This window comes from Adiantum capillus-veneris, chromosome 28, assembly GCF_014529385.1.
Source record: "Adiantum capillus-veneris isolate H3 chromosome 28, ASM1452938v2, whole genome shotgun sequence".
In the NCBI taxonomy this organism is placed as follows: Eukaryota; Viridiplantae; Streptophyta; class Polypodiopsida; order Polypodiales; family Pteridaceae; genus Adiantum; species Adiantum capillus-veneris.
In genome coordinates, this window is record NC_140958.1 from 5,523,713 (window position 1) to 5,537,409 (window position 13,697).

General features: G+C 44.7%; 1 protein-coding gene across 7 annotated transcripts in view; it reads right to left on the bottom strand.

The window, feature by feature from the left end:
• The window catches only part of LOC147420003 (uncharacterized), a 193,569-nt gene that overhangs the window by 91,414 nt on the left and 88,458 nt on the right, over nt 1-13,697 (bottom strand). The gene's annotated exons all lie outside the window — the stretch shown is intronic.

Genomic DNA, 13,697 nt, shown 5'->3' on the forward strand with positions numbered 1-13,697 from the left:
CAAGCAATGTCGAAATCATCCAAAAAGTCGGTGGTGAGATCCTCTCCCTTCTTTCCACTGAATGTGGGGAAAGAAACACTTGCCATGGTAATGACTCAGGAAATTACAAACTTTTTTTTTTTAAATTAATACATTAACAACAGTAGCGGCTCATAGCGGCTTTTTACAGGGGTGGGTAGATAGGTTAAAACAGGATAAAGATAGAAACGTTAAAGGAATGATGGTAATCCAATATGGGGAGAATGATAGGGTTCGGAGAATTGAGGATTTCTCCTAGTACCGCCGCACCGAATAGGTATACGATCTTCTGTTAGTAGAAGACTTTCCTATCTACATAGATTCACATGCATATGCTGCAGGAACCTAAACGGGAATGCCGTCGGCCCGTTTTCCATCATGCACAGAGGATGGAATACTTACTTATACTCTTACCGTGCCAGTGTTGATGAGTCGGCACATCCACAAGAGGTCGTCGCCTTTCATGGGCTCTACCTTTCCTTCGTTGCTCAGCACGTACAAGGTGATGGCGACGCGTCTGACCACTCCCAACCTCTTGGCTAATAGCAATTGCAGGTAATTTCCGTAGTCGGCGTGTTGCATGAATTCTACTCCATTCAGTTGCAACTCGTCCCCGGCCCACTGGGTTTCACCCGTGGTAGAGAGCTTCTTCAGGATAAGTACAAGGAGAGGAGGAAGATCCTCCACTCGCTTTCCAAAACAGCGAGAGCAGTAGCCGAACCACTCTTCCCTAGGACATGGGAATCTTCTTACCACTTCTTCTTCAGGATTGTCGAAGTGGATTGGTAGCACTCGCATACGTCGTGCAAATCGGTAGGCGACCTTCCGCCGCTTAGCTTCGGATGACTTCCTCTTTGGCAAGCTGGGTACTACCCGGCTTTCTCAGCTTGAAGCACTTGCTTCGCCAGATGCTTCTCCCTTCGGGGTCATGTGTTTCCAGACTGGCTTAACTTTTCCTTACCTTTGGCTCGAGCAGCCCCTTTAGGCCACTTTGGAGTTATAACTTTGACTGCAGTTTCTTTAGGGAAAAGAGGCCTCACCGTTTTCTTCCCTTCCTTGATGTGAATGACTTCTTCGCGATGAATGTCGATGTAGACGATTTCATCCCTTTCGCTGCCTCCGTTGCTGGAAATCATTGACAGTGTGTCTTGGTTGACAACAGTGATGGCACTTCACCGACCTCCCACCTGATGCTCTCAATCTATGGTTAGAACGAGCACCACGAGATGGAGAATTTACCTCTTGAATACTGACGACACTGCACCCTGGCAGTAGTACTTCAATGAAGGTGGCTAGTGCCTCCTTCGTCTCCTCTTCTTCCGTCCTCCAGTTAGAAAATTCCTTCATCCATTCGTCCATGATTGATAGTGGGCGTCACTTTCAGCATTGTAAATTGAAGGGTCTTAGAAAGCACTCCTCAGTGGGGGCACCAAATGACGGGAGCAAAGCGAACCCCGAACCCGACGGCCTCTAAAACGCCCCCGGCCGAATGGCGCGCCTCGAGCATGATAATGCGAACAGGGGGCACCACCTAGCTTTGAGCGGCTAGGACGCAAACCACGATGATATGAACACCGCAAACTTACACACCGAGAGAGAGAGAGAGAGAGAGAGAGAGAGAGAGAGAGAGAGAGAGAGAGATTTGCAAAATGATGAAAACCCACGGGGATGTAAGGGAGAATTATTTCTACAATATTTACAAATGGCACGCTGTGGTGGTAGAGAGGTAGGGAGAGAAGATAGTGCAAACTACTTGGTACGTTCACTAGGACGACTCAATGATTCTCGAGCTTGCTATCAAAAACGTGTGTACCTGTGTGCATCGACCATTGGAGTCGAGAGGTGGACGTGGTTCCCTTCACATGGTGCAATTCCCAAAGCAAACCCAACACACAAGCCTCCTCCTCCCCGTGATGGTGATAGTGTCAACTCTTCCCACTACACTCTACCAAGTGCTGACTTCTCATGAACTGCCCCCCCCCCCCCCCCCCCGATAGTGACCTCTCAGTGCCAATTTATAGGTGTTGGTTGCTTGGATTATGGTAATCCCGGTGTGATTAGGGTAAGCAAAATCGGGGAGAAAAAGCAAGTGGTGGACCCGGTGTGGTTGACCCTTGCTTTGTTTTCGGAGGTTACTAAAAGATGAGAATCTCTAGGTGGGCCTTTGTGACCATCAACTAGAGAGAGGAAATTTACAACAAATGGGCATTTTACAATGGCTTGGGTGAAACTGAAGAAATGATGAAAATAACCTATAAATTACTGGAATTGGCGTCGTGGTTGCGTGTTGCCGGCGAAGGCTGTGTTGCCGGTGCGACGGTGTAGAGCGTACTTCTGTAATGGAATTGGCCTATTTAATTTGAGAGTAGCTGAAATTAATGAGAGTACTTTTGAGAAATGACTTTGTGAGCATAGCGGGTGAACATAATTGAAGACAGCAACATAATCATAGCAATTAGTTAACTTGGCATGAACAATACTTTTGCAAGAGAGAGAATTTAGAGAACATGACAACAATTGAGGACTGAATTTATGTGGAGCCGGTCCCCCCTCCAATAGGCATTTGTATTATGATTTCTCCCATTAAGAGAGACTTGTTACAATACAATCTTTGTGTTCCTTGTGGCCTAGGTGATGCAATGACGATGGAAAGCTTCATGCATCACAAACATAACATAAACTTGAAGAAAGCTTTAACTATCCCAAGACCTCAAACACCTTCGAAGGTGGAGAGAGCTAGCAGGGAATGAGGGTAAGGAAGAGAAAGAAGAAACATTTCATAGGAGAAAGAATTAGTTCCTCACTTATCATAACTCTTGTTGCTAGCATACATAATAGCATAGTAATGAAGAAGAAGGAGATGGCAAGCTTAAGCATTGAAGCATGGCTCTTGGTTGGATTTGCACTCCATATCCAAGAGTGTTGGTGTAGGCTCTCAACCTCTACTTGCTTGGAGAAGGAGAGGGAGCTCTTGCACTTTGCATAGCACACAATGAGAGTGTTTGTGAGTGTGTGTGGGTGAGTATACCCCCTAAGCAACCCCCTAGCTTGCTTGGGTCGACCCCCCCTTGTAGCTCATGCTTGAAGGTCATTGGACCCCTCCAGGCCTAGCCAATCACAAGCAGGAGGCATTACAAGTACCAAGGGTAGCCTTGAGACAAGTGTCCCACTTTCCCCTTTGAGAGAGAGGGCTAGATAAATGCTAAATCAATTAATTAAATCTCCTAAATTATTATTGGACCCCTTGGGTGGCCAACCAATAGGCTTCAGGCACACCATGAGGGCAACATGAGGAGGAACTTGACAAGTGTCCCTTTTGCTTTCTTTGTACCATGCATGCCTTGTGTGAGTGTGTGGGTGTTCTCTCTCATCCCCCCTCATGTAGGGCTCGCCCCCTCCTTGTAGGGATTGAATCTTTGACTTTTTGACACCTCAAGCCTCTCATGCATAGGCCCAGTTCCCACCACAAGCTTGGCTCATAAGCACTTTAAGCTTGGGCTGGGTTCTCACCTCAAGTGCAACCCTAGCATCTCAAGCATGTCAAGCACCTCAAGCATCTCAATAATTAAGCACCTCAAGCATCTCAAGCACCTCAAGCACCTTAGTCATCAAGCAGCACAAGCACCTCGAGCTGGGTCGGGTTCCCGCGCCTCAAGCTCAGCCCTAGCTTACCTAAGGTCAAAGGCCTTTTACACACATTATTGGAGGTCTTCAATGAAGCTAACCCTCAGGTCTTATGCTCCATTTGTTAGCCTTGCTCTTTGATAGACCATCTCTCATTTGGGTCCCTTTACCATTGGCCCCGTGTTGAGATAGATCTATAAGCACATGTCTATATCTTAACACTTGTTCCTGTTTCTTCTCCCACATTAAGTGATCAATTTAATATGAGAAAATCATTTGGGTTGGTTAGATATTAGATATTAGATTTTATGACATTACCTCTCTCTTGAAATCATAGTCGTCCTCGACTATGAGGTAGAAGAGATAAAGCCTTAGTCATTAGTCAATGTTACTTAGCGGATAGAGGATCCCTTTTTACCCTACGACATCTTTCCAAGATGGATGACTAATCCATTTGGTGCTTGGGAGACATAGCTGCCGCAAGCATGTCTGCTCTTTAGTCCATTTCATTCTCCCAAAGTAGAGTGACAAATTCTACTTGGTGTTTGAGAGACGTCGTCATCACAAACATGATTCTAAGCATGCATACTAGTTAAATTTGTGCACAATTAAAAAGAGGACTAGTCTTATAAGACAAAAACATGAGTCATTTAAAAGAAATTTGTACATTTTCTTACTCTAATGTAGCATTATAAGCGTTGACAAGGTTCATACTATCCTTAAGCTGTATTCCTTGCATCCATCTAGCATCTTCAAAAGGATAATTTTTGAACTTAATAAGATACCGTCGGATAATCCTTCCATGTCGTAGTACCTCGTCTTCATGCCGAAGAACAGCTTCGGGTTGTAGCACCTCTTCTTGGTCTTCAACTTCGGGAGGGTCTTCAATAATTGGTTCAGTTGGTGGCTCTCCTTTGTAGGGCTTAAGTAGGCTTACATGAAAGGCATTGTATATGAGCGAATGGTTGGGCAACTTGAGTTGATAAGCCGTCTCATTGATGGGCTTCAAGATTTGGAAAGGACCATAGTATCTTTCTGCTAGTTTAGCATAATACTTTTGATGGCCCGTAGGTTTTTTGCTCGTCGTTTGCCTTAATCGAGCCTTAGGAAACTTGAGTAAGACCCAATCATTTTCTTTGAACATTAAGGCTCTTCTGTGCTTATCAGCAGCAGCAGCTTTTTGCCTTTGTTGAGAGATAGATATAGCCTCCTTAATCTTTTGAAAAGATTCTTGTAGGTCACGGCTATACTCATCGGCGACGAAGATCTTCCCATGTACTTTGAGTAGCAATGGACTTTTAGGTCTTCCCGCAATGATCTCAAAAGGTGCTTTTCCCGTAGAAGTATGTACAGTATTATTGTAGGCATACTCTACAAGAGGTAAGTATTTTTCCCATTGAGAGCGTTGATCTACTTCGGTAACATAAGTCTTGAGTAGATCGAGTATCGTAAGATTGGCTATCTCACTTTGGCCATCCGTTTGTGGGTGATAGGCCGAAGAGAAATTCAATCTTGTGCCTAGATTTTCAAAGAGACCTTTCCAGAAATTACTGGTCATTCTAGGATCTCTATTTGGCACGATGGATGTGGGTAATCCATGGTGCTTGAAAATATGAGATATGAAGAGAGTTGCCATTTGATGTGCCTTAATAGTCTTTTTGAAAGGAATAAAACGTCCTTGCTTGCTAAACCTGTCAACTATTGTCCATATTCCTGTATTCCCATGGATAGACTTGGGTAATCCACAGATGAAATCCATGGATATACTCTCCCATGGTGAATTTGGGATAGGCAATGGCTGGAGTAATCCAGGTTGCTTCCCTCTATCATACTTGGTCTTTTGGCATACTACACATTTTGAAACATACTCTTGTATGTCCACTTTCATGGTAGGCCAATAGAAGTACGTCTCTACTCCTCCGAGAGTAGGTTGAATACCTCTATGCCCCGCATATGGAGGAGCATGGGATTCATACATAACTTTCTCACGAAGGGAATGGGTAACACATAGCCTATTGCCGTGGAGAAGATAACCATCCTGCAAGGTGAATGGTTCCTCTTTCTTCCCCAAAGCAAGGGCTGACATTATGTCTCTAAAGTCAGGGTCAATAGCATACTCATCTATCATAGAGGATAGATCATTGTGAGTAGCTATAGACACCGCATTAACTTTGGGTCGTCGTGAAAGTGCATTGGCCACTTGATTGTGCTTACCAGCTATGTGAGCAATATGGAAATTAAATTGCGAAAGAAAATTTCCCCACCTCATTTGTTTGTCGGAAAGCTTGGTTTGCGTCATGAAATACTTGAGACTTTGGTGGTCGGTTCGTAGGATAAATGGAATCCCCAATAGGTAGTGCTTCCATGTGTCTAGGACATGTAGAACAGCTAAAAGCTCTTTCTCATAAACGCCCAAGACTCGTTCTTCAATATTGAGCCTTCGGCTCTCATATGCTATGGCATGCCCTTCTTAAAGCAAAAATGCTCCAAGGCAATCACCACAAGCATCACATTGGACCTCAAATGGCTTTGAGAGATCCGGAAGCACTAGGACTGGTTGGGAAGTAAGCTTCTCTTTGAGCTTTTCAAAAGCATTTTGCTCCTTAGCAGTCCATACAAACTTAACGTTCTTCTTAGTTAAGTCGTGTAGTGGTCCTGCTACTTGAGAGAATTTTGCTATGAAGCGTCTATAGTATGCGCACATACCAACAAAGCTTCTTAACTCATGTAGATTTCTTGGTTAGGCCATGCTTTTATTACCTCTAACTTTGATGGATCCATTTGGATACCATCTTTAGAGATAATATGACCTAGGTATTGAATCTCTTGAAGGAAGAATTCGCTTTTCTTTTGGTTGAGAAAAAGCTTTTCTCCCTCAAATGCTTGAAAATCACTTTGGAGATGTTGCTTATGTTCCTCCAAAACTTGGAGTAGATGATGATATCATCAAAGAACACTCCAGTGAATTTGCGGTATGGTCTAAAAATTTTCTCCATCAAACGATTGAACGTAGCTGGTGCATTAGTCAAGCCAAAAGGCATGACTAGATATTCATAAAGACCAAACGTTGTGCGAAATGCGGTCTTTAAGATATCTTCATCCACTATCCTTATTTGATGATAGCCACTCTTAAGGTCAATCCTACTGAAATAGGTCGAGCCTTGTAGCTTATCAAACAGATCTTCTACCCAAGGTACGGAAAATCTGTTTTTGATAGTGATATGGTTTCGTCCTCGATAGTCCACACACATACGCTAAGTACCATCTTTCTTTTGCACTAAAAGGACTGGAGAACAAAAGGGAGAGGAACTAGGCCTCACCATCCCTTTGTCTACCAGCTCTTGTACTTGCCTCATGATCTCCTCTTGTTGAGCTTGTGAGACTCGATAAGGAGGCTTGTTAGGTGGTGAGCTTCTAGGAAGGGGCTCAATACGATGGTCATTATCCCCTCGTTTTGGAGGTAAGTCCATAGGGATATCATCGATGAACACAGCTTGGAATCCTTTTAGGAAATTAGACAAGTCTAACTCTTCTTGATTCCTACCATTTACATTTGATGAAACATTAGTATCTTTTAGAGACTCTTTGACAAAAATCATGTACGCAGAAACTGAGCTCTTCATTGACTTATCAAGAGCAAGAGTATTTACAAGTGGAATAGTGCGACCACGGTCACTAGCATCTATATACATGTTCTTTCCCCTGTAGGTGAAGTAGATTCTCTTTTCAGGGAACTTCATGTTGGCAGCCATGCGATCAAACCATGGTGCCCCTAGGATAACATCCTCATGTTGGAGAGGAGAGATGAAGAAGTCTTCCTTGTCGACATAGCTTTGGACATGAAGCCTCAACTTCCCAATCAAGGGAGTAACGGAGGCTTGTTGTCCCTTGAAAGCTGCATCGGTCACTACTATATCTCCCATCTCAAAAGCTTGAATGCCCAACTTGGTGGCCAACTCCATTGATATGAAGTTAAGAGTAGAGCCAGGGTCAAACAAGATGAAGGCATCATGCTCTCTTACCTTTCCCCAAGCATAGGAAAGTGATGATCCTTTGCAATGAGCATCCTCTTTTGGAGCTTCAATGGTGGAAGCCCTAGGAGTCTCATTGCGAGTATTCTTCTTGGGGCAAGAACGATAGCCATGTCCTTGCTCCCCACACTTGAAACACTTATGGTCCTTGCGAAAAGCTTCAAGCTCTTCAGGAGAGAGTTTGTTTTTACCTTTGTAAACTCCCTTCTCCTTGGACCGATTGTTGTTGTTGTTGGAATTGACGTGGGAAGTATTTTGAACATTGGTTTTCCCCTTTGCATCATTTTTTTCTTTGTTTTCCATGGGCTTGACATTATGTCTAGCCCCTTGATGGAAATTGATGCGTGAAGCAACCATGGTGTAATGGATTACTTCGCTAATAGTACCAGGCCGTTGAGAGTTGATGTATTCGGCCATCTTCAGGTAATCCCGCACAGAATTGCTACCTTTGCTCGGCAAAGTCTATCTTTTAAAAGACAGTAGCCTTGAGATGTAAATCCCAAAACTTGTCTACATATTTATGGATAGACTCATGGGAGAGGAGCTTCAAGCTGCGCCATTCGGTAAGCACTTTGTCCTTTGCATCGCTTGCAAGGAATTGCTTCATGATGGAAACTTGTAGAGTTTTCCATGTCTTTGGGGCTTCACCATTTCCACGAAGGCTAGCCCACCATTGACGAGCTGATTTTTGGAAGTGCATAGCTACATGGCATAGCTTAGAGGACTGTGTAAAGCCCTCATCTCCAAAGGCCGCATCAAATTGTTGGATGAAGGCCAACAGTTTGTCGGTAGCACCGAAGGTGCCATCATAGGTGAGAAAAGAGATACTCTTTCCTCCCTACTTGAACTTCTTTAGCTTTTGTGACCTTCGCCATGCAGGAAATGATTTGCGATGTCCTCCCCTCTTGTATTCTCTAGGAGAATAACCATAACTTTTGTCAGAAGAGGAGGAAGGTGAAGAAGAAGGAGAAGAGAGTGACCTCTTCCTAGGCCTTTTCTTCCTTTGTTTCCTCTCTTGCCTTTCAGAGTGATGAGGAGAAGGACTATGTGTTGATCGTTTTCTCTTGGGAGGAGTGGGCGATCGTCTAGACCGCCGTCTTCGTGGAGCCACATCTTTAGAGGAACTTAAACTTTCATTGCTTTCTTGCTCTTTGGATTCCTCCTCTCGAATGGGAGAGAGTCTTCTTTTGGGGGTCTCTTCAAGAGGCCTCCTAAGCTCTCTCTCCTCTTGGAGAGGAAGGGAAATTCCATAAGCACGAAGTTGTTGAGTAACTTCGGCTTGCAAAGCAGGGTTGCCCATAGCTTGTTGCAACCTACTGACGAGATAATTCACAAACATGGGAGCATCATCATTAGCACCTTCATGTGCAAAATCAAAGCTATCAATGTTCATTCTACTCTCTTGATTATTGTCAGCCATGTTAACAAAATTTATGTATGTACTTAGTGTATGCTTTGGTAATTCAAAACCTTAGTTGCCACTCCTCTTAGCCTTTGAAAATCGGCTCTTAAGTATCTACACCCACGGCTCGAAGTGGTTAATTATAGAGAGTAGAGGAGTAGGTCTAACATAGCAGAGTTGCCAAGGGCTAGCTCCTTTCAGACTTCTCATGGCTCAATAATGGTAAAGCCGTAGGCAAGTCTAAAAAGACTCCATTATTAAGTCCAAAGCTCCCGAGGTGTGCACCATCCCCCACATAGCGGGCTCAACAAAACCGATAATAGATCCCAGTTCCACTTACCCTAATATAATTAACAACATCAACCATTTATAGGCTACTTAAGAACCTCTCTTCTTAAGCAAGAACAGAGAAACCAAATACTCTGATACCAATGTAATGGAATTGGCCTATTTAATTTGAGAGTAGCGGAATTTAATGAGAGTACTTTTGACAAATGACTTTGTGAGCATAGCGGGTGAACATAATTGAAGACAGCAACATAATCATAGCAATTAGTTAACTTGGCATGAACAATACTTTTGCAAGAGAGAGAATTTAGAGAACATGACAACCGTTGAGGACCGAATTTATGTGGAGCCGGTCCCCCCTCCAATAGGCATTTGTATTATGATTTCTCCCATTAAGAGAGACTTGTTACAATACAATCTTTGTGTTCCTTGTGACCTAGGTGATGCAATGACGATGGAAAGCTTCATGCATCACAAACATAACATAAACTTGAAGAAAGCTTTAACTATCCCAAGCCTCAGTCCCAAGACCTCAAACACCTTCGAAGGTGGAGAGAGCTAGCAGGGAATGAGGGTAGGGAAGAGAAAGAAGAAACATTTCGTAGGAGAAAGAATTAGTTCCTCACTTATCATAACTCTTGTTGCTAGCATACATAATAGCATAGTAATGAAGAAGAAGGAGATGGCAAGCTTAAGCATTGAAGCATGGCTCTTGGTTGGATTTGCACTCCATATCCAAGAGTGTTGGTGTAGGCTCTCAACCTCTACTTGCTTGGAGAAGGAGAGGGAGCTCTTGCACTTTGCATAGCACACAATGAGAGTGTTTGTGAGTGTGTGTGGGTGAGTATACCCCCTAAGCAACCCCCTAGCTTGCTTGGGTCGACCCCCCCTTGTAGCTCATGCTTGAAGGTCATTGGACCCCTCCAGGCCTAGCCAATCACAAGCAGGAGGCATTACAAGTACCAAGGGTAGCCTTGAGACAAGTGTCCCACTTTCCCCTTTGAGAGAGAGGGCTAGATAAATGCTAAATCAATTAATTAAATCTCCTAAATTATTATTGGACCCCTTGGGTGGCCAACCAATAGGCTTCAGGCACACCATGAGGGCAACATGAGGAGGAACTTGACAAGTGTCCCTTTTGCTTTCTTTGTACCATGCATGCCTTGTGTGAGTGTGTGGGTGTTCTCTCTCATCCCCCCTCATGTAGGGCTCGCCTCCTCCCTGTAGGGATTGAATCTTTGACTTTTTGACACCTCAAGCCCCTCATGCATAGGCCCAGTTCCCACCACAAGCTTGGCTCATAAGCACTTTAAGCATGGGCTGGGTTCTCACCTCAAGTGCAACCCTAGCATCTCAAGCATGTCAAGCACCTCAAGCATCTCAAGCACCTCAAGCACCTTAGTCATCAAGCATGACAAGCAGCACAAGCACCTCCAGCTGGGTCGGGTTCCCGCGCCTCAAGCTCAACCCTAGCTTACCTAAGGTCAAAGGTCTTTTACACACATTATTGGAGGTCTTCAATGAAGCTAACCCCAAGGTCTTATGCTCCATTTGTTAGCCTTGCTCTTTGATAGACCATCGCTCATTTGGGTCCCTTTACCATTGGCCCCGTGTTGAGATAGATCTATAAGCACATGTCTATATCTTAACACTTGTTCCCGTTTATTCTCCCACATTAAGTGATCAATTTAATATGAGAAAATCATTTGGGTTGGTTAGATATTAGATATTACATTTTATGACAACTTCTTTACGGGGTCGGTCGGGGCATGCCCTCGGCGCATTTCCTCTTTTTGTTGTTGGCGGCGCGTGATTTGGGTTCCTTCTTTCTTTTGTCGATGACGATGGTGTAGAATCCTCTTTTTTTGTATATTTTTTTAAAGTGCGTGCGTATACACGTGTCGTGTGTATGTATGGGTGCGTGAAGGTATTTGTACATGTGTGTGCAAGCGTGAGTGTGTGTATATATGTAAGCGAATGTGTGTGCGCGAGCGGGCATGGGAACGGGGAGGGGGGGAATCTATGTAATATATATATTTATTTCTTTATTTCTTTCTTTTTTTTTTGGTTTCTGGCGGTGCAGACGACGCAGAGATTGGGGGGGGGGGGGGGGGGAGGATGGTGAAAGAGATGAGGGGGTAGGTGTGTATGAGCGTGCGTAGCGGGTGTGTGTGTGTATGTGTGGTGTGCAGCCCGAGCTCGCGGTGGTGTGGAGCCGGGCAGTAGCGGGCGACGCACAGAGCGCGAGAGAGAGTGAGAGTGGGGGGGAAGATGGTGAGGACGAGAGGAGGTGGGGGTACGGCCCGCCGGGGTTGGAGTGTGGACACCGAGAGAGAGAGAGAGAGAGAGAGAGAGAGAGAGAGAGAGAGAGAGGAGAGAGAGAGAGAGAATACTTGGGAGAGAGAGGGAGGATACTATCTATGGCGGCCCGCCAGGCTGAAGTGTGGCAGAGATACCAACGGTGTCTACTGGCCGGATGATGCAGCAGAGAGAATATGGGCAGGGCCGGGCAGTGAGAGAGAGATCATCTTGTGGTGATATTGGAGGGGTATGGCCAATCTGGCGGCACCCTACCGGTGGCTAACCTTGGGGGGGGGGGGGGGGGGGGGGGGGGGGCGTATGGTGAATGGTAAAGACCCTTCTTTGCTTGTTTTTTTTTTTTTTTTTTGGTAACCCTTCCCTTCTTTAGGGTGTGGTTCTCACGGGCATTGTTTCGAAAGCCGGCCAACAATGCCAAAGATCAGGGCAGCAAGAGAAAAGGGGAAAATCGCCTTTTATAGAGGAGGGAAAGTAGTGGTTCTGGAAAAGCGCTCATCATGACGGTGCCAGACCTATGGGGCAACGCTCCGGATAGGGGCATGGAATTGTAATGGATCATATAGGCTAGATGTAGGTGCCTCTTAAGACAGCTTTAGGGACAGAGACATAGTTTTCTACTCAGAGACACACCAGATATCGGGACAGCTCATGCCACATGTGAAGGGTTATTTATGGGAAACAGTTGGTCGACCAGACAAGAGATCTCTACGGGGTAGCCGGGGTTCAGCAGGAGTAGCAGTCTTATTTAAAGAGGAGTTGAAACCACTACTACAGATTATCAGGAAAGATGAGCAAGCAAGGTATATGTGGGTGAGAATGAGAGCCGAGACAAGTAGATTTCTATATATCGCTATATGCTACTTCCCCCCAAGTACATCAGTCTACTCCTAACCTTTCTCCATATTGAATAATGACATATGGGAGTCCTCTAGAGATGGAGACATCGTTCTCTTAGGAGACTTTAATGCCAGAACGGCCAACTCTCAAGCAATATTCTATGATACTTCTGAGGAAATGCTCAGAGAAGTGGATTTATCACAGAGGAGGCTTACTAGAACCTCACAGGATAAAGAACACACTGAATATGGGAGACATCTCATGGAGATGGCAACTATACATGGTTTGGCCATACTTAATGGTCTAGAGAATTTCCCTTTATCTGGGGGATTCACATGCTTCCCGCACAGGAATGGGGCCAGTACAGTGGATTATGTCATGACTTCACCAAGCTTTATTTCTAGTATCCAGGACTTTAAGGTGGGACCCAGATCGGTTGGGATTGCAGTGGATCATGCTCTCTTGACCTTATCAATCTCCTTCCAATACAATGCCTCTCAAGTACAAAGGAAGAAGACACACACAAGATATGCTTTCACGCCAGAGACTGATTCAATCTATGTGGAAAAGATCTATGATAGGATGTGGGCAGCCGAGACAGTATATATTGTAGAGGAGATTACTTCTCAGTTAACAGAGATACTACATGGAGCAGCACAAGAGGCATACCCACATACTCAACCTGATCAGAAGAGAGGATCTGGGAACATGCCTCAAAACAGTTGGTATGACGTGGAATGCAGAGAGACGAGAACCCACGTCCAGAAAGAGCTTGCACTTGGGATCATCACATATAAGCAGTCTCGGATTGCTCTTCGGCGTATAATACGTCGCAAGAAAAGGGCATTTTTAGCCAAACTGGAGAAGGATTTATATCAGCTCTTCTTGAGTCAGGACTCACATGAGGCCTGGCGTTTATTTCACGAGCACTCACCGCCTCCGACGATTACTTCTCCTGAGATTTGGGGTCAATATGTAACATCATTATATATGGTATCTGGACAGCCTCCATTACCAGATCCGCTAGAGCCATGCCCTGCTACTAGTACTTTCTTTACTACAGAAATGGTGAAAAAAGCCATTGATAAGTTAAAGAAAAGAAGAGCATATGATCATGATGGTTTAGTAGCAAAACATCTGATCCATGCCAGGGATCTACTTTCAGAAGTCCTTGCTCG